General features: G+C 42.6%; 1 protein-coding gene across 1 annotated transcript in view; it reads left to right on the plus strand.

Annotated features, from left to right (window-relative positions):
• The first annotated feature begins 367 nt into the window (after positions 1 to 367).
• The window catches only part of cntn1b (contactin 1b), a 746,084-nt gene continuing 719,839 nt past the window's right edge, over positions 368 to 26,612 (plus strand). The window contains exon 1 of the mRNA XM_043709043.1: positions 368 to 462. The gene's annotated coding sequence lies outside the window, so the exon portion shown is untranslated. The remainder of the gene's footprint in view (positions 463 to 26,612) is intronic.

Genomic DNA, 26,612 nt, shown 5'->3' on the forward strand with positions numbered 1-26,612 from the left:
CTGGTAGTATTTGCACCTTTGCACCCCCCCCCCCTCTCCAAATTGCATGTTTGCAGCATATCAATTTGGGGCAATTGACTTTAAGGGAGGGCCCCAATTCTGCTGCAAGGGTGTTGGAGATCTGTGTGCAAAACTCTGCCTTGTCTGTCTCTGCAGTGCCCATCCTGTTGCACTAGCAAGCTTCCAATGCAGTGACCGTCCGGTTTGACGCAGCGACTGCAGCAGCCTGGGTGGGAGCCGCCCCGCCCACCTCCAGCCTGACAGGCTGCCTCGCGCTTGATGGGCGTCGTGGCTAGCCAATAGGAGCGGCCGGTGCCGTGGCAACCGGCTGTCAATCAGGATGGATGGGGCGAGCTGTCAAACGCCGCTCAGGTCCCAGTGCCCGGGAGAGCGGGCTGAGCTTCAGGTGCGCTGTTTGCACTGTGCGCTCGCATCCCAGAACGCTGCAGAAACCCTTCGCTGGTAAGTGCAGTAACAACCACAAGAATGCAACTGTTATCACCATTTTCAGGAAGTGAGCAGAGGCGACAGAAAGTAGTGGCTTTCTGCGCGCCAGCAGTGTCCCGTCAAACTCCCACTCTGTTAAATGTCAACCTGATCTCTAAACCTGATGCCACTTGCTTGTTATTTCACATGTAGCTCCGAGGGATGGGTAAAGGCATCCCTGTCTTCGGGGGACCATTCATCTCACCCACCTCTTCAAACCGTGGGGCGTGGGAAACTGTCACAGGTAACATCCTTGACCGGGATTTACTTTATCCTGGATTAGTGGTGCTGGAAGAGCACAGCAGTTCAGGCAGCATCCGAGGAGCTTCGAAATCGACGTTTCGGGCAAAAGCCCTTCATCAGGAAAGCTCCTTGGGTGCTGCCTGAACTGCTGTGCTCTTCCAGCACCACTAATCCAGAATCAGGTTTCCAGCATCTGCAGTCATTGTTTTCACCTCGGGGTTTTACTTTATTCAGGGATATTTTGGTCTTCTTGCGACAGCAGATGGCTTCTGTCCCCTCGTAGTCTTTTTTTCTTAAAGTTGCCAGACGATGCAAATATTTATTGGAAGTGGGTGAGAAAATATAATCTGCAGGGTTTATTTAAGTGATGTTCGAAATATACCTGAAAGTCCAGCCTTGCAAACATTCAGTACAGTTCAGTGCTTTACGTTATGTGTGTGTATGTGTGTGCCTGCTTCTCATTTCGGAATGTGCCAATGTCAGTAACATGCTAGGTTCATGATCAGTCCTTACAAGAGCAGCAGTCAGGAACGGGAGAGTGAAGCGCACACATTTGGGTGTTGCCAGTCTGTAGACTGTTCACACAGTGTGTATGTCAAAAACTCTCTGACATTTCCTACCATTTACCTATTTAGGAACTGCTAAGTAATAATTTTGCCTTTAATTTTGCAGCAGAGTATATACGAGATAGTTTTGACTGTAGTCTGCGTTTGTGATTGCTATCGGAGAATTTGGGAGTGTGCGGGCAGGGGATAATTTAATCTGCATCCTCTAGTTGGCATTATGTCATCCTTTAACGTGTATTTTAGTACAAAGGGATGTCAGAAGCAATACCATTGCAGAGAGTTCACATTGCTCTCTTGGAGGGATGCTGGAGATGATGATTGTCGGTGTCACTGATTACCTGGGCAGTCGGGAGTAAATATGAGCACTCTCACTCTTCTCTGTCCCCAAACACCTTGACTTTGACTCTGCCATTCCCTGGAGAATGCTTGCACTGCTCCTCCTCTGTCTCATTCATTGCAGGGAATGAGTCTAAACGGTGAGATTCCTAATGAGTGGTTTCAAATAAGCATCATCTGGCTATTTAGGCAGGTGGAGATGGAAAGATGATTAGCATATCTCCTTGCAACTGGTCTGTTGCTGACACCAGCAGGATATACTATCCTCCTAGTCATTACCAGGAATCTCACTAACAGAATAATGTATTCTATTCTTTTTCAGTTTAACACTGATGCCCTTCTGTTGTCCTCTAATTTACTGTGAGCTGAATTGTCCAAGAAAAGTATTGCTCCTAATACATTGGGGAGATTTTCCTGAATTTGCACATTGAATTGCCTTGGGTGCAGTGAATATTGGCAAATAGGAGGGCTCAAAAGCATCATTAATGCATTCTAATGTGGGACTATGTGACACTCCCATAGAGATTGGTCCCAGGAGGCAATGAAGAAATGTTAGTTGCTTGAATAACACTAACAGACTATCTGCATATAATAAAATAATCAATCGTGGGAAAATCTGAGGTCGATCCAAGTGGAAAAAGTCCTTGATTTAACATCAGACCCCATCCCGTGCACTTTTAAACACTAACAAAATGGTTACAGGATGGGGTAACTTGTTAGAAATTTTGGTGAAGTATAATGTGGATGTAGAGCAAAGTGAAAATTAATACTGGATTGAATTCAATGACAGTGTAGTATCCAATCGGTATGGGCCAGCCTTGCCCATTGTGAATTTTGGGGGGTGGCTCATTAACTTTGGCTGCAGTCTGGCTTCTAAAACCCACGAGGAAGGCAGTGGGAAGCCGTTACATGTACTCTTCCCCAGTGAGTCATTGAAGAACTTTGTATGTGAGAATTTGCTCTGTGGGGCAGAATAAACTCTTGTTTGAAGTTCCATGACAAAAGTCATTGTTGTCCACTTGTAATCAGCCTTAAAACCTAAATATAGGAAACGCATCAAACTTGAGAAGCTTCTGCCATTCCACATATATTTGATATGTAATTACTGGTGCTTGGAGCTAAGCAATTGCATTACAATCAAAATTCTACAACCTGCAAATAAAAATCCAACCCAAACTTTATTTGCACACAAATTTGTTTTCTTCCATTTCTAAGAAATGTGTAAATTCTGAACATTAAACTATCCTGGTTTCTCACTTCTGACCAATTCTACCATTAACCATTTCAAAGTCACTGAAGTTTCATGTGGCTCATTTAACTAAAAGGAATCCCTCTCTGCGTACTGAATAATTTGCTTCTTTAATAAAGAAAAGTGTTTGGGAAACAAATTCAGGAAACAAATTCACTTTGACCTGCTGTTTTTACAAGACATCACCAAATATATATTTTACCACCAAAATACATGCAAAACCTTTCTCACTTCATGAAAAAAATCAAGAAATTGGGTTCATATTTGCTTCAGGTTTCTGATAAGCTTCTTCAGTCAATGAAAAGAAGGCCTCATCGACCTGTGCATTCACCTGAGAGTGGTTAGCCTCTTGTTAATGTTTATGCAATTAATTGGACCTTTTTGAATTTAATCTAAACCTTGGTCTCTTATCAAAATAAATAAAGGGAATTTGCATTCATAACATGTCTGTTACACCCTCACAACTTGCCAAAGCCTTTTGCAGCTAAATTAAGTAGTTTTTGAAGTCACTGTAATGAGATGTGAAAAACAGCAGCCAATTTCTGAAAAGCAAGATACCACAAACAGGGATTGAAGTGAATGACTAGATCATCTGAGGGCTCATGCCCGAAACGTCGATTCTCCTGTTCCTTGGATCCTGCCTGACCTTCTGCGCTTTTCCAGCAACACGTTTTCACATCTGATTAATGACCTCACTTGATGCGATGGATACATGTTGGTCAAATGCTGGGGTGAAATGAATAGTGTTTCCAAATACAGCTTTGTAAAATTAATCCTTTTAATTAATTTATGGCAGAAATAATGGCACAAGAATTTCCCCTTGTGGGGACCAGAGGGCATAATCTCAGAGTCTAGATTAGAGTGCTGCTGGAAAAGCACAGCCAGTCAGGCAGCATCTAAGGAGCAGGGAAATCGACGTTTCGGGCAAAAGCCCTTCATCAGGAATAGAGGCAGGGTCCCTGCAGAGTGGAGAGATAAATGAGAAGGGGGTGGGGGAGGGGAGAAAGTAGCATACAGTACAATAGGTGAATGGGGGTGGGGATGGAGGTGATAGGTCAGAGAGGAGGGTGGGGGAAGGTAGCAAAGAGTACAATGGGTGAGTAAGGGGTCGTCTGTTTGTACAAGAGATTAGGAGGGATTGCTTCTCACGGGGTAGTGAATCTGTAAAATTCTTTACTGCAGCGGCTGGCTCATCATGACTGAGATAGAAAAGTGGGGTTGAGGTTTCTCAGGTCAGCTATAATCACATTGGTGCAGCAGATTCAATGGGCTGAGTGTCTTACTTCAGCTCCTATGTCTGATAGTGTTAAATAGGTGTATTCGGTCTGGAGAGGGAGCTATTTAGAGGATGGAAATCAAAGCCTCAGGGAATAGGGAAGTTTCCGTTGAAATGTAAAGTTCTGAACTGTTTTGGGTTAGGTCTTACTTTGGATGATCTGGATTTGAGGAAAGAAAATTACCAAAATTGAATGGCACTATCAAATTAAGTATGGCAAAGTCTGACCGAGACTGTGGAAATCTGCAATACGACATCACAGTCATTTCAATTGGCCATACAGCTGGCAGATGCAGTTTAATGTAGAGCAATTAACTTTGTAGCTTCAGCAAAGAAAGGACACCTTAATTTCAAAGTTGGTAAGTCGCAGAGCTGAGAGACCTCAGTGTGCAAATGAACAAGTTGTTAAAGGTGACTCCAAGAGGAAATAAAGCAACTTTAGAAGAAACTTTAACTTGAATCTTTCATTTTCCAGTTTGGAAGCCCAATATTAAAAATGGAGTGGTGATGTAGAACTTGAATAAAACAAGAGGCTACTCATGAAGTATTGTGCACAAATGTAGCCACTTTGTCATAAGAAACATATAAAAGCAAAGGGAGAAGTGCTATGTGAATTTAATGCAATGGTTCAGAAACCAATAGTTAGAAAATCCATTCTTTCCATCCTTCACTATTCCCGCTAGTGGCAAAGATTCAGGCTTGCTTAATGGAATTTCCTTGCCATGTCAAGGAATAAAAAGAAAATGCCTCATAACCTCTTTCTTGAGCCTGCATTTCAGCTCATCTGATGATGAATGTGAAGAAGCACATATATGGTGCATTCAAGGCAAAATGTATAAATAATGCAAGTCATTCTTTCTACAGGCTCTGTGGGTGTGTGGAAACTCAAGAATGGACAAAAGCAGTGCAGTGTTCAAGCTAGGGTTAGGGAGTGCACTGGCATGCTTGGATTGCATACTTATAAACCTTTTAAAATTAATTACCAAGAAGCTGAAAGACCAATCAATAAAAGGATCAATTTGCAAGCCTTCCGTTTCAGGAGTAGCTTCATCCCAGCTTAAAATCACATGAGCCAAACTATCAGTCTCATTCACTTCAGTAATACATTCCCATGCCAGTTTATCAATCCCAATGCTGTGACTGTACCAGCAAATCCCTGCCTCCAACCAGGTTTGGCCCTTCCTCACAGTAAGTTCTCAGCATGAATGAGTCCCGGCCCTAGCGGACAGTTGGCTCATGGCTGCCATGACTCTGTTATGGGGAAGTTGAAAAGTATGGTTAGCTGGGTTTATACCTTCCCTGCTGCACGACCTGCTAAAGTGGGCCAATTTTACCTGCAAGAGTCATTGTTGCAATTTTTCCTAGCCACTTCTTGTTGGCTAGGAAAAATCGTCCTCTTCCATCTCTCTTGTCTTTGTTAGTATTTAAAAGTATACAAGTAATTTAGATGTGCATTGTGATACCAAGGCAAACAAGGCTATGTAATAAGTGCTGGAAAATGGGATGAGAATAGTTCGGTGGGTCATTGTTGACGCGATGGGCCGTAGGGCCTTTCTCTATGATATAGATCTCTATGGTACAATTGTTGCTGACCATTTGACTTTGTTTCCTGGACCCTATTGTCGCCTGGTGTTGTTCACAGGACTGTCTCTCTCTCTCGCTCTCTCTCTCTCTGTCTCTATGCAAATTGCTGCCATCACTCCTTTCCTCAAAAAGAAGGAACCTTTGACCCCACCATGCTCACAAAATATCAGTTTTATTTTCCTTGCCAAAACCCTTGAAGGTGATTTTGCATCTCAAATCTAAGCTCATCTTTCTCAAAACCTTCTCTCACAAGAAGTGGCAAATGGAGTTTAATTCAGATAAATGAGAGGTGCTGCATTTTGGGAAAGCAAATCTTAGCAGGACTTATACACTTGAAGGTAAGGTCCTAGGGAGTGTTGCTGAACAAAGAGACTTTGGAGTCGCAGGTAGATAGGATAGTGAAGAAGGCGTTTAGTATGCTTTCCTTTATTGATCAGAGTATTGAATACAAGAGTTAGGTGGTCATGTTGTGGCTGTACAGGATATTGGTTAGGCCTCTGTTGGAATATTGCGTGCAATTCTGGTCTCCTTCCTGTCAGAAAGATATTGTGAAACTTGAAAGGGTTCGGAAAAGATTTACAAGGGTTGGAGGATTTGAGCTATAGGGAGAGGTTGAATAAGCTAGGGCTGTTTTCCCTGGAGCATCGGATGCTGAGGGGTGACCTTATAGAGGTTTACAAAATTATGAGGGGCATGGATAGAATAAATAGACAAAGTCTTTTCCCTGGGGTTGGGGAGTCCAGAACTAGAGAGCATAGGTTTAGGGTGAAAGGGGAAAGATATAAAAGAGACCTAAGGGGCAACTTTTTCAAGCAGAGGGTGGTATTTGTATGGAATGAGCTGCCAGAGGAAGTGGTGGAGGCTAGTACAATTGCAACATTCAAAAGGCATTTGGATGGATATATGAAGAGGAAGAATTTGGAGGGATATGGGCCGGGTGCTGGCACGTGGGACTAGATAGGGTTGGGATATCTGGTCGGTATGGACGGGTTATACCGGAGGGTCTGTTTCCATGCTGTACATTTCTATGACTCTATGACTGTGTCTAACTATTGGTAGCTTTTGACATGCTTGGCCACACTAACCTCCAACAGCTCTCCAATGCTGTCAGTTGGTTGGGACTGCACTCACCTAGCTCCACTGATTACTGCTAAATGGTAGACAGAGTATGGCTTGCAAGGGCTCTGTCCTCTCTCTCTCCAGCACTGTTATCTCTCTTACTCAGACCTTGCATCATCCAAGGGTCTATCCTTAGCCCATCCCATGTCTGATGTAGGTGCTGCTCCTCAGCAGCAGCATCCGAAATTGCAGTCCATTTGCACATGCATGCAGACAACACCCAGCTTTACCTCTCTCATTTCCTTTGGAAAATAATTTGTGGACTGGGCTTTAACAGCAGCTCAGGAGAAAGGATTCTATGTTTAGACCATCAAGAGTGTAAAGGCACCACTTTGCAGGGATACTCTTGACCACCTGCAGTCATTTCTCCTCTCTGTTCTTCGAATGTCAACCAATTGAACTCCAACTTGACTAAAACTCAGCTGCATGTGCCTGCCCTGCTTTGTTGATCTCTGCTCACCTCCTGATTTACGTGTTTCCCCCCACCCCCCACCTCACCCAGCCATCAATGTGTAGTACTCATCCTTGCTTTCAGATTCAGGTCCATCGTCTTGCCCTACCTAATCTCTGCCAATTTCTTTGGTCTTCTGAACAGAAATGTCTGCTATCCTGGTAGCAGTGACAATGCTTTTATTCTCCTCAGTCAACTATTTCTACCATATTAAGCCACCATGATGAACCACAGGGTGTCTTCTCAGTAACAAGGAGGACCTGCTCGATATATTTGCATCTCTATGTTTCTGCTCCCTTTGTAAACTGTTCGCCCACTATCAGTGGCCGAACTTTCAGCTGGCGTAGGTCTGTGCTGGAACTCATTTCCTAAACCTTTCAGTCTCTCTAATCACTTTCCAAAGCCTTCTCTTAAACCCATCCTTTAGTCCAAGGTTTTGGTCACCTGTCCTAAATTTCCCAAGGTGGCTGAGTACCTGTTGCTTATTTTTCTCTTCACTCATTTTGGAATATGTTTTTAAGCAGTGAAACATAGCTGAAATGATGTGGCCTTGATCACAGGTGGACGGACATTAGTTTCCTTTGTGAGGACTGTTTCCAAGCAGCAGTGAGTATATTTCCTGCTCAATAGCTGTCTGCATGCACTTTGCAAACTTGAGAGTCTTCTCTTTGCTTTCTGTTAATGGCTACTTTAATTTCCATAATTCATTGCATCTGAAGATATAATAGTTCAGATGAATTACAATAGTAGCTATTTTTAAACTCCAATACAAAATAAGATGGTGGAATTACTTATTCTTGGTTTGCTCAAGGGCAGTTCAGTGTGAAGGTATATTTTTATAAGAAACGTACTTTGTCCTTTAGAATGCAGCGGGAATACTTCCACGTCAAAGCAGCAACTGGAGTGTTACTTGTGACACTTTGACTCTTTTGAAGCAACAGTGTCACTCTTCCACGTCTTGCCATGTCTCAATTTCATTTTGAATTCTCAGAGTCATGGAGCTTCCCATTCTCTATCTCATATACACGTTTGATGTATCCTTCCTCATATGGGTTGGGGAGTACATTGCTGTTAAGAAAGCTGTTTATGTCATTGTACAATAATAAGAGTACTCCAGGGCTTTCTACTAGAGAGCTTGAAATTGAAGTCTGAATAATTTGCCTCGACCTTGATTTGTTTCTTTACCGTAATTCAGATTCAGATGTGCCAAAAAAGAGTTGGATTTGGTCCAACTTGGCTCACACATCAAAAAGAGCCTATTGTAGTAAATTCATATGTTCTGTGGCCCCAGTAATAAACTATGGTCATTGGATTCACAACCGAAGGGGACATGGAATGCAGATGTCTACATGCAGTTCTAACCTATTCGCCTATTGACTGTAGGGAATGTGGGCAGTCGATGTGTGTTCCTCCATTCTCCTCTTCACAGTGTTCAGCATTTCTCAGGCTATCAGGATTTTTTAATGGAATATTGTGTTCAGGTGATCATTAAGATGGTGAAGTGAAATCAGTGCTAAATTTAATTGGTACTTGTGCCTCCTCGGTAGTCTTCTTGCTGTGCTGTTCCAGCAAGGAAATGAGTTGGCCCTTCTTTTAATACAGTGTTGGCAAATTGCTTTGAGGCCAAAGATCCCTTTGCAAGCTCTTTCACTGTTTTAACACCTTACGATGGTGAAACTGCTCATTGTGAATTCCTGCACTTTCCTAAACAATGAGGTTATTGAAGAAGATGAATGATTTTTCGGTGATAAGCTGGATATTTTCTCCACCTAAAACTGCAATTGAATTGAAGACTTTGGTTTGTGCTGTTGCATTGAATGTTTGCAGTTGACTTGTAAATGTCATTGACTCCTTACTGAATGCTAGTAGCAGTTGTGTGAAGGAAACCGGGCAGAATCTCGAGGTCACTTTCTATGAGCAGGTATTCTAAATGCTGCCTTTGTCCTTCATTGACTTTATAAGCTTTCAGCACAATTGACATTTTCCGGAAGCTCACTATGTAGCCTTTGGGATACAAGGCACATGCTCAGGCTGTTTATCTGCAAACTGTGTACTTTGTCCAGCATTGACGTATCCAAAATCATAAATGATATAATATAATATGCAAGATATAATATGCAAAGTAAGCATACTCAAATCACAGATGGAGGGTTGAAGACATAAGTAAATGCTTGCTGAACATTGGTTAAACCACAATTGTAGTGCAATAAATATGGTGTCCATATCATAAAATAAATTGGAGGCAGTGGAAAATGCATTTAGATATGAGCACTAAGATGGTCCAAACATCAGAAAAAAATAGACAGCCTGAAACTCCTAGGACTAGAAAAGAGGAGATGAAGAAATGGCCTGATCGTGAACGTTTGAAATGTGAAGGTGTTCAGTAGGGTTGATGGAAAGAAGATGTTTCCACTTGTGATGAGTCCATAAGTGGAAGATTTTGACTTCAAAATTTAATGGGAAATTCAGGAAAAAACGTTGTTATCTGCCCTACATGGACTATGGCAGCTCACCACTATCCATCTGGTTCCATGATATAAATAGAAGGAGGTCAGGGTGATGAGAAAGTGGAACTTACTACATGGGAAAAATTGTGACAAATAATATGGATTAATTAAGGGAGGATGAAGAGATGTATATGAGTGTGACAGGAATGCAAGGCTATCTTGATGGTTGAGGAGAAAGTGAGGTCTGCAGATGCTGGAGATCAGAGCTGAAAATGTGTTGCTGGAAAAGCGCAGCAGGTCAGGCAGCATCCAGGGAACAGGAGAATCGACGTTGCAGGCATAAGCCCTTCTTCAGGATTTCTATCTTGATGGTTGGGAAGCAATGAGGTAGGAAATGGCTAATGCCATTAGGGCAGAATGGCCTATACTTGGCCTGGTTGCATTTGAGGTGCTTGTATCTTTCCATAAGGAACTTGACCAGTGTCTGGAGACTTTTAAGTTAGAGATGTGGCCACTATTTATGCTGAACATTCCTTTGTCTTGAGTGCTTGTGGATGAAACAGATTTGAAGTTGACAAGTAATGAAGTTAAAGACATGGCTGTGGAACACCTTTTTCAGGCCTGTCAAGTTTCCTTGAATGTTTTAAGGAGATGCCAGAGAAAATGAGGTTGAATTTTCTAATACGAGCCCAGAAATTGGGAGGGAGGGGGATGGTTTTAGTCGTAGTATGTGACAGCTGGGGGCAAATTGTACGTGGAGTCTGAGCAGTGATTTGAGTGGATTAATTAGTAAGGACTAGAAGTAGGAGGTAGAATCACTGGATTGGGATCAGAAAGGTTGAGAACATAATATTTTGAGCCTTACTATGCTACAGAAGAATACTTACAGAGTCTGCTGAGATAAGGAAAACATGAAACACTTACAAAAAAGATTTTCCTTAAAATAATAGTTGTCTCAGCAATTTCATACCGAAAGCATGGAGCTGTGAATAGCTATCAATTCAACTTGAAACCGATGTGTTAATCGCTTGCTAAACCCAGTCAACCAATTAAAAGCTATTAAATTCAACAAGAGTTGCATAATTATTTTGTTATTTAAATTGTCAGCTAATTTAATATTAGAGATGAAGGCCAAATGTTTATCGAAGAGAAAAATATGTGGAGAAGACAGGATGTGTCCAAAATGGAAGAACTGAGAAATGAGAAGGGTGGTTTAGTAAAAAGGTATGATCTGAACCCAGCAGCAAAGGAAGGAGGAGGAACTGGGGGAGAAAAGCTGTCTACAAGGATTACATTTATGAAACATGAAAAGGGGAATAATTCAAGATAAACATTAAAAAAAAATCTCATGAAAGATTGTTGTCATGGATGCAATGTGGTTTATCTTTACTTCTATTTTACCAATTTGTGCTGGAAGTAGCCTACGCCAAGATACAGCGTTAAGTGCGCCATATAAACTGAATGAAGTTATTACTTCACTTTTGATTTCACTTCCACCTATGTGACAGGAATTATTAAGTGATCACTGAATTGTTCAGAGGAAGTTGTGATTTACTGTGTCACCTTTAATGTACTGTAATCGAAAGTTTGCAAAATAACTCCACCGAGGCTGGTATCCCATCACCAAGTCACCTTTTACTTACTTGTGCACAGTCCATGACACTGACCCAGGTAGTCCAGTTCCGGCTTTTAGGATGAATAGAACCACGACCCTCATGTTTACATCTGTCAGCCAGGGCTCCCTAATTGGGACTGTTAACATGGTCACATCAGGGAAGTCATATTCTGTGACGTCCACCTGGCTGATGTCGTTCCAACACTATCATCTGGTTTCAGTGTTAAGTGTAAGAAGTGATTTGGAAGAGACATATTGATGATAGCCTTTGTCTATATAGCCTTTGGCTGTGTATAGTTAAAAACTGGTGTGGTTTCACAGTAGGCAAAAGCAATGACTGCAGATGCTGGAAACCAGATTCTGGATTAGTGGTGCTGGAAAAGCACAGCAGTTCAGGCAGCATCCGAGGAGCAGGAAAATCAACGTTTCGGGCAAAAGCCCTTCATCAGGAATACAGGCAGAGTGCCTGAAGGGTGGAGAGATAAATGAGAGGAGGGTAGGGGTGGGGAGAAAGTGGCATAGAGTACAATAGGTGAGTGGGGATGGGGATGAAAGTGATAGGTCAGTGAGGAGGTTAGGGGAAGATAGCAAAGAGTACAATGGGTGAATGGGAGTGGGATGAAGGTGATAGGTCAGAGAGGAGGGTGGAGTGGATAGGTAGAAAAGAAGATAGGCAGGTAGGACAAGTCATGGGGACAACACAGTAGTCAAGCAGAAATTCTTGGGACCAAAATCCATGATAGCATTAATTTGGGATCTAGTTAACGGACTGAAACTGGACTCCAGGATCCTGGTCTTTCAGTTTTACGATAAGGAGCAGAAATTTAAATGTTGCGTTTGTATTTTTCGTCAGCTTGGTGTAATAAATCTTGCAATAAATACCTCTTATGACCTCAGCATGAATTGTACGCATAATTGACTCGATTGTGATATCCTAGAGGGTGGTTCATCACCCATCCTCAATAGCACAAGAATGGATTGTTAACCACTTGATGTTTGAAGCAGATGGTTAAACTTTGTTTAGACGTGCAGATTTGTTGGAAGAAACAGTGAGCATGAGTAACAAGTGTTAAGACAAGCTTGCTTCTCAATGCCCTAAAGAGAAAATGCTGGAAAATCTCAGCAGGTCTGGCAGCATCTGTAAGGAGAGAAAAGAGCTGACGTTTCAAGTCTAACTGACTCTTTATCAAAGCTTTTGCTGAGATTTTCCAGCATTTTCTCTTTCCGTTTCAGATTCCAGCATCTGCAGTAACTTGCTTTTATCTTTCTCAATGCCCTATTCCACTTTATCAAATAATAGGCAAATAACGAGTATGTACTTCATTGCTATCGTTCAGCTGATATGTTACACTGAAGCACTGTAGAGATTTTTCTCAGATTGTGTGATATTAATTGAAAAATATAAGAACAGTCCTCTGGTTCTCTGGCTGAATTATTCCCTCAGCTAATGCCATATTAATAAATTAATCATTTTAACTGATGACTAATGTCCAGTATTATCGCTGGACTTAACATAATGTCTTCAACAATGACATGCCCACATAAGCGGTTGTTTCGAGGCATTTGAGAGTTGAAATGTTTGATGTGCCACAAAAATGCCAGCCTGTTCTTAAATATTCATCATGATGTAATAGGAGTCACATTCACCTGAAGATGCCAAGTTCATTCCCTGGTCTGAGATAAGTTTGTTGGCATTGCCCAGGGCTGCTGCAGGTGTGTGGTTGAATTTGCCTTGGCATCCACAGACGGGGGAAGGAGAAAATGTAAATTCGGGGACCATTTATTTTTCATTGACATTCTCTGTTGGGAAGATCAGCTGTTGAATAATGTCCCAAGGACACACATTTGGATTCAGCTGTCCTGCCTTTTGATTGGCAAATATCTTGCTGACTGACTTATGAGGAATGCCCGAGGCTGATGTGGAAGTACAGAGGAGCTGTACCTCTGTGCTTTCCAAAGAAGAGAGAGGGCTAGATCGAGAGGATTGGAGAAACAGATCATCCGAAAGCTTTTAAAATAAATGAGTTACAAAAATAATTATTCTTGTCCTCTCTGGGTTTACAGAAGCTTAAAATTTTATTCAGGTCATGTTTGCCACCCGCAGTTGCGTGTTGCACGAATGACTATGCAGTGCAAATTAATTTTAAACAATAGCATGGTGTAATGTTAAAATAATTCTGGTGCAGAGGATTAATATTCACCAGCCTCTAACTAATGACAGTACAGCGTGATGGTGGCTTACTGTGATCAGCAACACCTTTTTTTTCTGCTAATTACACCTGCAGTTCAAGGGCATTTCAAGGGCTTCCATGCTGGTGGCAGCCTCAGTGATGCAGCGTGTCGGATACAATTCCTCACTGCACACTCTGCAGCCTTTATCTTGGTGTTGAAGCAGTGACTGGAGCGATATTTGAGCTTGCTCTGGCTCCGATGGAGGGCCAAATCAGCCACTCCTGCATCCTGTAAAACGCATGACTTTCTGTGAAGTGATCTGATCTGCCCATCAATTCAGTGAGTGAGCAGCGGCTGTTTGCCGTTGTGCAGTTGGGTGTGCTCACACAACAGATTTTTTTTTTGGGTTAATCAATGCACCTCTGTTTGCAGGTTGTTCGGAAATCAGTTTAAAATGGATTCCCCTAGTCGGCCTACAGCCAAGCCACAGCAGGAGCTGTATTATCAACAGCCTCCTCAAAACAAAGACCTCTCTCTCTATTTAATCCACTTCTGTGTATCTCAGGCTTTCTTTCCCAGTTTTGCTCGTGCAAATCGCCACTCCACTCTCCATAAAGCAAACGTGAGCTAACACATTTAATCACAAGCAAGGTGCAGCTAGAGAGAACAGGCTGGGAGAGCACAGCTAGTTCCTTTAACATCTGACAGAAAGGCAGGTTAGTATTTCAACATTAAGGTGCAGGCAGAACCAGACGTTGAAAATCCCAAAATAGCAGTGAAAACAGAACTGAAATCGCTTTCGTAACAAAAAGAAATCGAATTTGATGAGTCATCCAAGATCAACCTAGGCATCAGAGATGACCGTGTTCTGACCAGTTGACCTGCAAAGTCCTTCTTACCAACATTTGTGGTCTTTTGCTGAAATTGGGGGAACTGTTCCACAGACTGTTCAAGCAACAGCCTAACATACTCATGTAATCATCTCTTCCAAGCAGGATAAGTGACAAGTAATATTCATGCCACACAACTGCCAGACAATAGGCATCTCCAACAAGAAAGAATTAATACAATGGCGTTGCTTTACTTAATCTCCACTACCAGCATACCAAAAATTGATTAGCACCAGTCACTTCAATCCTGCATATCAGAGGCTGGAAATTGTCCCATCTTCTACACATCTCCTGTTTTCTGTCTTCCACCTACTATGCACAAGACAGGAGTATAATGGCATATTCCCCCCTTGTCTGGATGAGTGAGAGAGCATCAGCTCCATCCAGACAAAGCAGTTGCTTAATCAGTACCTGATGCATCACCTTCAACTCCCACTCCATTTGCTACCGACACACATGGTCAAAGGTGTGTGGCATCCACACGATGCACTGCAATAACTTGCCAAGGCATCTTAGAATGCACCTTCCAAACCTGCAACCTCTGCCACCGAAAATTACAGATGCATAGAAACATCACTATCTGCAAATTCCTACCCAAAACCACTGACTTGTTCCTTCAACGTTGTTGGGTCGAAATTGTGGAAATCCTTCTCCAACTCCAACGATTCAAGAAGATAACTCACCATCAACTTATTGACAGTAAATCATGGATGAGCCAGCCCACAAAAAACATTTTTTTTTGGAGGAGTACTGGTATAGGAAAATATACGTAAATGGAGTTATTTCCAGGAGATAGTGTCATAATGGTAATAGCATTAGTAATCAGGAGGGCCAGTCTAATCTTCTGGGGACATGGATTCAAATTCTGCCGCTAGGATTTAATTAATAAATCTGAAATAAGGTGCCATGAAGTCATTGCTTATTGCAAAATCCCGTCTGGTTCACTGATGTCCTTCAGAGAAGGAAATTACTGTCCTGATCCAATCTGGCTCATGTGTGACTCCAGACCCATTTCAATGTGGTTAATTCTTAACTGCACTGTGAAGTGGCAATATAGACACTTCACTTAGGGGCAACTAGGGATAGATAATAAATGTTAGCCTTGCAGCGGTGCCCATATACCATGAAAGAACAGATTTATGGCCACAAGAAATTTCATTAGATCTGAGCGTAATTTGTAAATCCACTGTTGCTTGCCCATACCAACCTGCCCTTGAGAAGCTGGTGGTGAGCTGTTGTCTTGACCTATGGTAGTCCCTTGGTGTAGGCACCCCCTAACTGTGTTGTTCGAATGGGCATTCTTGGATTTTGATTCAGGAGTAACTGAATGGCTACCCTCTCTTTTCACCTCTCAGTTGACGGCATCAGATATTTTTAGAAGAATTTGCTGCCCAACTCAGCGAAGTTTAAGTGTTGTGACCGCAAAAGACACACACAGACAGGTTTTCTCGGTATGTTTTACAAGAAAAGGAAGTATTATTTGTTGTACTTACCACCCAATCTGTAAAACTAAATTTAAAAATGCTGTAACACACATATGTGTGCCAGAAATTCTCTCTCTGTCACACACACACAAACGCACACACATACATTAGGTACAAAACGAGAGAGAGGAGATTAAATTGTACAAAAGTAACCCAAAGGAATGTCAATGATATATAGATCCTTAGATTCATGCTTTAGATAGCCTCAACCTATGACTGTGCGTGTATCCAGAATCTGTGTGGATGATTTAATGGTTTAACAAAAGAATCGCTGACTTTCCTGTATCGTCAGCAGCAGGTTTACGTTGAAGATGCTGCCCATGTCTGACCACTTACTTCACCTGATGAAGGGGAAATGATCCAAAAGCTTGTGATTTCAAATAAACTTGTTGGACTATAAGAAGTTGGCATCTGATTTCAGACCTTGCCCACCCCAGTGTAACACCGGCATTTTCACATCAAGTTTATTGTATGGCGCGGTATTGAATGACTTTTGAAAGTCCAAGTGTGCCATATCAACCCTCACTGACCCTTTCTGTTAGCTTTTCAAAACAATCTTCAGCAAGTGAGTCAGATACAGTTTCCCCTTTAGAAATCCAAGCTGACTCGTAGTATCCACTTATGACCCATCTTTTCCATGTAACTCCTACGTAGAGCTTCAACAATTGTTTCTCAAAATTTTCAAACTACTGAGCTTAAACTGATTGACTTGTCTGTAGTTGCTGGGCTTATCCTTACAACTTTATTTTCAACAAAGCTGTAATGTCTGCAATTCTTGAGTCTTTTGGCGCCTCCCCTGAATATAACAAAGACTGGGAGATTCTGGCTCAAGTTACTGCAATTCCAATTTCGACTTCCTTCAGTACCCTTGGATGCAGGTCATCTGGTCCCATTTCCTTGTCAGCTTTAGGTTGTGATAGCCTATCCACCTGCGTAATATAATTTAGTTACACCTCTCTTGTTCCTTAACTCTATCTCTAGATTCATTACATCATTGAATTATCTGGAATGTCCTCTTTCTCCAGCACTGTAATCTCTCCTTAACTGATACCCCCAACCCTCTTCTCCTTCATTTCCTACTTTTTCTGAACAACTTGTATCCAGTAATATTATAATCCCCAATTTGTCTCTGAGCCAGGTCTCTGTTTTCCCCACACCATCTTATGTCAATATGGTAACCCACTTTCATAACACCCTGATTGTATTTGCTATACAACTTGTATTCACGTATTTGCACAGTAACCATGGTCTTCATTTTATTCCTCTCCCCCCTTACTCCGAAATCACATGTTGACCTTATATTCTCAATGCTGGTGATATCTGTCACTCCAAGTGTCTGTGAAACCTGATATTCCTCTCTAATGCTCTCTCTTGATTCCCACACCCCTGCTGAGTCCTCCCAACAGCACGAGCAAAATAAAGGAACTCAGTCCCAGCTCAATTCAGTTGCAGCTCAACCAGTTTGTACAGGTGTCCATATCCCAAGGAGAAAGTGAGGACTGCAGACGCTGGAGATCAGAGCTGAAAATGTGTTGCTGGAAAAGTGCAGCAGGTCAGGCAGCATCCAAGCAGCATGAGCCCTTCTTCAGGAAGACACAGTGTCCCTGGATCTCAACCTCTCCCTCCTCAAGCCACCTTTCCAGCCACACAATTAATGTGCTTTATTCCTCTATTTTTTGCTCACTTTCATATGGCATAGAGAGTAATTAGAGATTACTACATTTCAAGCCATAGATTCATAGAGTCACAGAGGTGTACAGCATGGAAACAGATCCTGTCTGCGTCTAATCATAGTTGCCAGTGTGAGTCTCTCCTTCCAAAAGAACACGCAAAGACGGGACCCTCCGGGTCCGTCTTAACAATTCATAGAGTCACAGAGGTGTACAGCATGGAAACAGATCCTTTGGTCCAATTCATCCATGCCACCTGCTTGCTAATTCTTTACCTAGTTCTCTAAATTCTGACTCCAGGACCACACCTTCCCCACCAATGGGGTTCATAAGATTTGAGAGTTCCCCCCTCCCTCACCCTAGGAATGATGATGGTGATTGGCTCTGGGTGCGCTTTCACCCACTCTTAAAACAATGGGGAAAAGCGATCACCAAAAATTTCAGCATTACTTGTTAGACCACAAGCAAAACACAACAGTAGGCCCTCTTGATCAGATGGGCCAATAGAGCCAGGAGTGAGCAGATGGAGTTTAATTTAAGTAAATGTGAGGTGCTGTATTTTGGAAAGGCAAATCAGGCCAGGACTCGTACACTTCATGGTAAGGTCCTCGGAAGTGTTGCTGAACAAAGAGACCGTGGAGTGCAGGTTCATAGTTTCTTGAAAGTGGAGTCACAGGAAGATAGAGTAGTGAAGAAGGTTTTGGCATACTTTCCTTTATTGGCCAGCACATTGAATATAGGAGTTAGGAGGTCATGTTGCGGCTGTAGAGGACATTGGTTAGGCCACGTTTGGAGTGTTGTGTGCAATTCTGGTCTCCCTCCTATAGAAAGGGTGTTGTGAAATTTGAAAGGGTTCAGAAAAGATTTATAAGGATGTTACCAGAGTTGGAGGATTTGAGCTATAAGGAGAGGCTGAATAGGCTGGGGCTATTTTCCCTGGAGCATCGGCGGCTGAGGGGTGACCTTATAGAGGTTTATAAAATCATGAGGGGCATGGATAGGTTAAATAGACAAGGTCTTTTTCCTGGCGTGGGGGAGTCCAGAACTAAAGGGCATAGGTTTAGGGTGAGAGGGAAAAAATTTAAAAGGGACCTAAGGGGCAACTTTTTCATGCAGAGGGTAGTGCATGTATGGAATGAGCTGCCAGAGGAAGTGGTGAAAACTGGTACAATCACAACATTTAAAAGGCATCCAGGGGGGTATATAATAGGAAGGGCTTAGAGCGATATGGGCCAAGTAGCACTGCTGCCTCACAGCACCAGGGACCTGGGTTCAATTCCAGCCTCGGGTGACTGCATGTGTGGAATTTGGACATTCTCCCCCTGTCTGCGTGGGTTTCCTCCAGGTGCTCCGGTTTCTTCCCACAGTCCAAAGATATGCAGATTAAGTGAATTGGCCAAGCTAAATTGCCCATAGTGTTCAGGGATGTGTAGGCCATGTGCATTAGTCAGGCAAGACTAGAGTCAGAGGGGTAGTGCAATGGATCTGGGTGGGATATTCTTCAGAGAGTCGGTATGGACTTGTTGGGCCAAATTGGCTGTTTCCACACTGTAGGAATACTATGATTCCATGAAATGGATATCTGGTCGGCATGGACGAGTTGTAGCAAATGGTCTGTTTCTGTGCTGTACATCTCTATGACTCTATAATTCCATCTGTAATTAATTGCAATTGGAAATATCTCCCAGTGCTAGTGGTTATATTAAAAAATATGTTGTTTTTCATCCTTGTAAAACTTCACGTCTACAGAGAAAGGGTTTAAAGAATGTGTCGATACACCTTTGTAATATCAGTGCTGTGTGGGAGAGACTCTGAGAGACGAATTAAACTAGAATAGCTTAGGACTGAGATGTCTACAAGATCATCATGTATAGAAAGTTAGTAAATTCTTTTTGAACAAACGTAGAGTCATAGAGTCATAGAGATGTGCAGCACGGAAGCAGACCCTTCGGTCCAACCCGTCCATGCTGACCAGATATCCCAACCCAATCTAGTCCCACCTGCCAGCACCCAGCCCATATCCCTCCAAACCCTTCCTATTCATATACCCATCCAAATGCCTCTTAAATGTTGCAATTGTACCAGTCTTCACAACTTCCTCTGGCAGCCCATTCCGTACACGTACCACCCTCTGAGTGAAAAAGTTGCCCCTTAGCTCTCTTTTATATCTTTCCCCTCTCACCCTAAAACTATACCCTCTAATTCTGGACTCCTCCACCTCATGCCCCTCATGATTTTATAAGGTCACCCCTCAGCTTCCTATGCTCCAGGGAAAACAGCCCCAGCCTATTCAACCTCTCCCAAAGCTCAAACCCTCCAACCCTGGCAACATCCTTGTAAATCTTTTCTGAACCCTTTCAAGTTTCACAACATCTTTCCGATAGGAAGGAGACCAGAATTGCACACAATATTCCAACAGTGGCCTAACCGATGTCCTGTACAGCCGCAAATGACCACCTAACTCCTGTACTCAATACTCTGCCCAATAAAGGAAAGTATACCAAACGCCTTCTTCACTATTCTATTTACTTACGACTCCACTTTCAAGGAGCTATGAACCTGCACTCCAAGGTCTCTTGAGGTCTGATCTGAGCTAATCTGCAGAGACAAACCCATACCAAAATAACAAATGCTGGCGATCACAGCGGGTCAGACAGCATCCATGGAAAGAGAGCAAGCCGACATTTCGAGTGTAGGTGACACTTCAGTGCTGAAATGGAAGGGGCCAGCATTTATGCTATAGTTTGGGAGGAGTGGGGGTGGGGGTAGTGAGTGTGGGGTGCTGATGGACTTAAGATGTTGATAGTTCAGGTTAAATGATTGGAATGTGAGAATGGCAGAACATTGGTGTGTCTCCTGCCAGACTTGTAAGGACAGTAAATGGAATAGGGAGTGGGGGGTGGGGAAGGGAGGACATGATAACAAGCTAAAAGAAAGGGAAGAAGTAGGAGTTGGTTCACAATGTGAAGGTGTTGAACTCAATATTAAGCCTAGAAGACTGTAAAGTGCCTAGTCTGAAGATGAGATATTATTCTTCCAGTTTGCTCTGTGATTCATTGGAACACTGCAACATGTTGAGGACAGACATGAGAACATAAGAACAAACAGCAGGAGTAGGCCATCTGCCCTTCGAGCCTGCTCCACCATCCAAAATGACCATGGCTGATCTTTTTGTGGAGTCAGCTCCACTTACCCGCCCTCTCACCATTAATTCTTTCATAATTAAAAAAACTATCTATCCTAGCTTTTAAAACATTTGTTATGTCACAGGGCAAACCCTCCTGCTTAATTTAAAAAAGCAACCTATAAGATTTATTCCATGCAGTAATCTGTGAAAATTCGAGAGGCCAAGAACTATTTAAAGTAAAATTTAACAACTTTATTTCTTAAAGTATAACAGAGAACAATTAACTAACAACTATTTACAACTCCTTCCTTTAACCGATCTTTTACTTTCCCTTCAATAATATATTTAACGTTCTCTGTTCTAATACTATTCCAATAAAATCTCCAATTACGATTTACTGAAAAATTCAAATTTCAAAACCAACCAGTTGTCGAATCTTCTCTTTATATCTTTCTCTGTAGGTTTGCTCTCCAGGTCGGTGTTGATGTTTTTCTCTGTGCAAACTCCTTCTCTAGACAGGTACCGCTCCAAGAGTTCTGACTAGCAGCTTACATCTGTTGGTCTTTTGGCAGTTCTCCTCCCAACTGTTCAAATTTTCCCGGTCTTATTCCCCCAAAGCATCGGATTGTGTCATTGGTTTTTAATATTGTCAATATACTCAATTCAAACTTGATTGGAGTTTGGTATTTTTTGGGTATAATTTAAATTGATTGGCCTATTTCGAATTTGTTTTTGTCTCTTGGCAACCGGCTATCCTAACTCCTGGACCAAAAGGTTACATTGTATCTTGTTCAGAAGACTTGGTGCTGTCAGGTAGTTCTACTTACTTTTAACTCTCTTAAAGGTGCAGTACATCCACATCTTCATAACACCTCCCCTGTTAAGAAAAATGAACCATCATAATGAAAAGATGGCTTCAATTTTTTTCTATTCTTTAAACACATTACCCGAACATACCGATAACTTTAATCTAAGTTCACCTTAACTTCTTCCCATATAACTGTATCTATAACAATAAATAAATACAAATCTCATTGAAACTTTATCATTGATTCCATGATAACACATCTGTGATTATATTCTTACAACCTGCAACATGTATGATTTTTAAATTAAAAGTCTGTAACATAAGATTTCAACGAAATAGTCTCATCAATGTTGTTTTTCCAGATTCACAACTCTCTGGGTGAAGAAGTTCCTTCTCAATTTGGTCCTAAATCTGCTCTCCCTAATTTTGAGGCTATTTCCTTTTGTCCTAGTTTCACCTTCCAGTGGAAACATCCTCTCCACTTCTATCTTATCTATTCCCTTCATAATGTTTAATGTTTCTATAAGGTCCCCCCTCATACCTCTAAATTCCAATGAATATAATCCGAGTCTACTCAGTCTCTCCTCATAACCAACCCTCTCAACTCCGGAACCAACCGAGTGAACCTCTTCTGCATCTCCTCGCATGCCAGTACATCCTTTCTCAAGTCAGGAGACCAAACCTGCACCTAATAGTTCAGGTGTGGCCTCACCAGCACCCTTGACAGGTGCAACGTAACCTCCCCGCTTTTAAACTCAATCCATTTTGCAATGAAGGACAAAATTCCAGTTGACTTCTTAATCACCTGTTGCACCTATGATTCATGCACAAGGACACCCAGGTCCCTCTGCATAGCAGCATGCTGCAATTTTTTACCGTTCAATAATAGTCCTTTTTACTGTTATTCCCACCAAAGTGGATGACTTCACTTTTATTAACATTGTACTCCATCTGGGCATGTGAGCAGGATCCCATGTTAAAATGACTGGCTATCGGATGTGGGGTATGATGAGCTGTAGTGAAGGTAGTTATGGGAGTCAGTGGTTATGTAGTGGATGGCAGTGGACTGTTCATTCCCTGAACTGGAGACAGAGAGAGGTCAAGGAAAGGAAGGGAAGTGTTGGAAATGGACGATTTGAAAGTTGTGGAGGGGTGGAAATTGGAGGCAAAATGCATGAAGTTTTCAAGATCCTGGCGGAAGCATGAAGCACCATCAAAGCAGTTGTCAATGGACCAAAGAAAAGGGTTGTGGGAGGGAGCCAGTGTAAGACTGGAACAAGGATCGTTCCACACACTCCATAAAGAGACAGTCATAACTGGGACTCACTACCGCCACTACAGCTCTTCACACCACATGACCTGCAAGGACTTTAACCCATTCTCCCAGTGCCTTCACCTACATTGTATCAGTTCGGATGATGCCACCTTCCAAAACAGCACTGATGACATAGCCTGCTTCTTCCATAACTGTGGGTTCCCGCCCACTGTGCTTCCACCCTTGCCCCTTCCCATCATTCACAACAACGTGATCAGGTTCCCCTTGTCCTCACTTTTCATCCCACCAGCCTCCGCTTTCAAAGGATCATTCTCCGCAATTTCAGACAACGCCATCAGAACGCCACCACCAAACACACCTTCCCCTCAGTCCCAGTCTGCATCTCACAGGGATCATTCCCTCCAGGATACCCTCGTCCAGTCCTCAACCACCAACACCACTCTCCCTTCCCACGGCACCTTCCCATGTAACCGCAGAAGGTGAAATACCTGCCCCTTCCCCATCTCACTGCTCACCATCTAAACAGTCTTTCCAGACAAAGCATCATCTCACCTGGACCTGTTATAATCTTGTGCATTGTGTTCACTACACCCAATGTAGTCTACTCTAGGGAAATCAAACACAGACTGGGTGACTGCTTTGTGGAACACATCCAGTCTGTGCAACATGACCCTGACTTCCCCGTAGCTGGTCATTTTAACACAGCGTCCTGCTGACATGCCCACTGTCTGTCCTCGGCATGCTGCAGTGTTCCAGTGAGTTACAGCGCAAACTGGAGAAACAACATCTCATCTTCAGACAAGGCACTTTACAGCCTTCTGGGCTTAATATTGAGTTCAACACCTGCACATTGTGAACCCACTCCCATACTTCCCTTTCTTTAAGCTTGCCTTCATGCCCTCCCCTCCCCCTCCATTCCACTCACTGTCCTTTCAAGTCCACCAGGAGACACACCATTGTTCTGCCGTTCTCATTTTCCAATCACTTAACCTGAACTATCAACATCTTTTCTCCATCAACGCCCTGCACCCACTACACCCACCCGACCCCTCTCAATTTGTAGCAGAAATGCTGCCCTCTCCACACTTCACTTCAGCTCTGATGAAGAGTCATCGAGACTTGAAATGTTAGCTTGCTTTCCCTGCATGGATGCTGTCTGACTTGCTGTGATCTCCAGCATTTTGTTGTTTTCAATACAGATTCCAGCATCTGCAGTGATTTGTCCTGATCAAAGCAATGTATGCTGCATTTCAGGCAAATTGATATTTCCTCACTAATGTGACTCATTTCATGATGGAGCAAATTAGTCAAGATTTATCTTAGACTTTTTGATTGCAGTTTCATTCTCTCGGGAATTAAGTTGTTAATTTCCAAAGCAAATATTAATTAATTAAAGCTATAATGACCTTTCAAAGTAAGATCATATCCATTGATTGAATAGCTTTCTTTTCATTTTAACAATTTAATTTAGAGAAAGCAAATGCATTTATTTATCACACCTTTTTGTTTAAAACAAGCATTGGTTGAGGTGCTGTGCTGGGGGAATGATGATGTAGTGTTAATGTCAGTGGACTCGTTATCTCGAACCCTGAGCTATGTTCTGGGGAAATACCTATCATTAACTCATCATTCTGCCACTCTCCCCACTCTTGCCTTTATCTGTAGTTCCCCCTGCCCCCACATCTAGTCCTGAAGAAGGGTTAATACCCGAAACATTAACTTCTCCACCTCCTGATGCTGCCTGGCTTGCTGTATTCTTCCAGCCTTCTGCTTGTCTACTTTGGATTCCAGCATGTGCAGTTTTTTTTGTCTCTTTTGGGGAAATGAGTTCAACTCCTACGATAGCAGATGGGAAAGCTTCAATTCCACAAAAATCTGGAATAAAATAATCAGCCTAATGATGGCCACTTGCCCACTGCTGATTGCCATAAAAAGCCACCTGGTTCCCAGATGTCCTTTAGGGAAGGAAATCTGTCATCCTTGCCTGATCTGGATTCCATGTGATTCCAGACTCTCAGCAATGTGATTAACTCAGTTACCCTCTGGGCAATTAGGAATGAGCCATAAATGCTCTCTTGGTCAGGGATGTCCACATCCCTGGAACAAATTGCATAAATATCCCTGACATTCTTTTGATTTGATTTGTTGTTGTCATGTGTACTTAAGCTCAGTGAAAAGTTTTGTTTTGCGAGCAGTACAGGCAGATCATAGCAAACAAGGACATTCAGTCAATAGAGCAAGGCATACAGGAGGTGCACAGAGCAAGATCAACATTAGCAAGATTGACATTATTTGAAGTTAGGTAAAAACAATGACTGCAGATGCTGGAAACCAGAGTCGAGATTAGAGAGGTGCTGGAAAAGCACAGCAGTTCAGGCAGCATCCAAGGAGCAGTAAAATCAACGTTTCGGGCAAAAGCCCTTCATCAGGAATTAGAGAGTTCCATTCAGCAGTCTAACAACATTAGGGAAGAAGCTGTTCTTGAACCTGTTGCTGCATGTGTTGAAGCTTCTGTATCTTCTGCTTGAAGGAAGAGGTCAGAGCAGAGCATTATCTGGATGATGTGGGTCTTTGATGATCTTTGATGATGTTGGTAGCCTTTCTGCTGCAGCGAGCCGTGTAAATGGAGTCCATGGATGGGAGGTTGGATTCCAAGATGTTCTGGGCTGTGCACTCAACTTGCTGTAGTTCCTTACGGTCCTGGGCAGAACAATCGCTTAACCAGGTCGTAATGCGCCCAGATAGAATGCTTTCTATGGTGCATCTGCAAAAGTTAGTGAGGGTCCTTATGGAGGTCTCATCAACTACTCCAGCTGCATGCAATGTGAAGGTTCACAGCAGGTCAATCTGCCGAGTGAGAAACTGAGTGAACCTTTCAGAGCGATGACCTTTCATTTGAACTGGGGAAAGATACAGATGCAGCATGTTTTAATCAAATGTGGAGGACAGAAGAAGCTGGAATCTGTGATTTTTATACCAAACCTGCAATATTGGTCATCCTCCAACCTTGTTTTGGTTGAGGAATCCCATATCATATGAATCACCGATGATGAATTTCACCCCCATCATTAAATTATCAAATAAAATGATACCCACAACATCCGACAAACAGGACTCCCATTCTTGGAGTTTCATTGGTAAATATTTTTAAAAATGCTCCTGTCTCTGAGAAAGACAGAACACACCTTACTGGTTTACGGAACAGATTCCAAGCCAGACAGACCTGTAACTTTTAAGACAATTACATTACATCGCAACATTCAGTGTAGTGTACTCAGTCTTCTGCACATATTGTGCAGTAACATCAGTAAGCATAGAGCCCAAACTGTGTGTGTCATCTTTGATACTCTGGCATTGTAAATAGTTAGTGTCACAAACAAATTTTATGTACTGGGACTTCTAGCAGCACGTAGCAATGGTGATGGAGGGCACTGAGCATGGAAGATGAGGTAAAAACAATGACTGCAGATGCTGGAAACCAGATTCTGGATTAGTGGTGCTGGAAGAGCACAGCAGTTCAGGCAGCATCCGAGGAGCTCGAAATCGACGTTTCGGGCAAAAGCCCTTCATCAGGAATAAAGGCAGAGAGCCTGGAGCGTGGAGAGATAAGCTAGAGGAGGGTGGGAGTGGGGAGAAAGTAGCATAGAGTACAATAGGTGAGTGGGAGAGGGGATGAAGGTGATAGGTCAGGGAGGAGAGGATGGAGTAGATAGGTGAAAAAGGAGATAGGCAGGTAGGACAAGTCCGGACAAGTCTTAGGGACAGTGCTGAGCTGGAAGTTTGGAACTAGGGTGAGGTGGGGGAAGGGGAAAT

The sequence above is a fragment of the Chiloscyllium plagiosum genome, chromosome 19, assembly GCF_004010195.1.
Source record: "Chiloscyllium plagiosum isolate BGI_BamShark_2017 chromosome 19, ASM401019v2, whole genome shotgun sequence".
In the NCBI taxonomy this organism is placed as follows: domain Eukaryota; kingdom Metazoa; phylum Chordata; class Chondrichthyes; order Orectolobiformes; family Hemiscylliidae; genus Chiloscyllium; species Chiloscyllium plagiosum.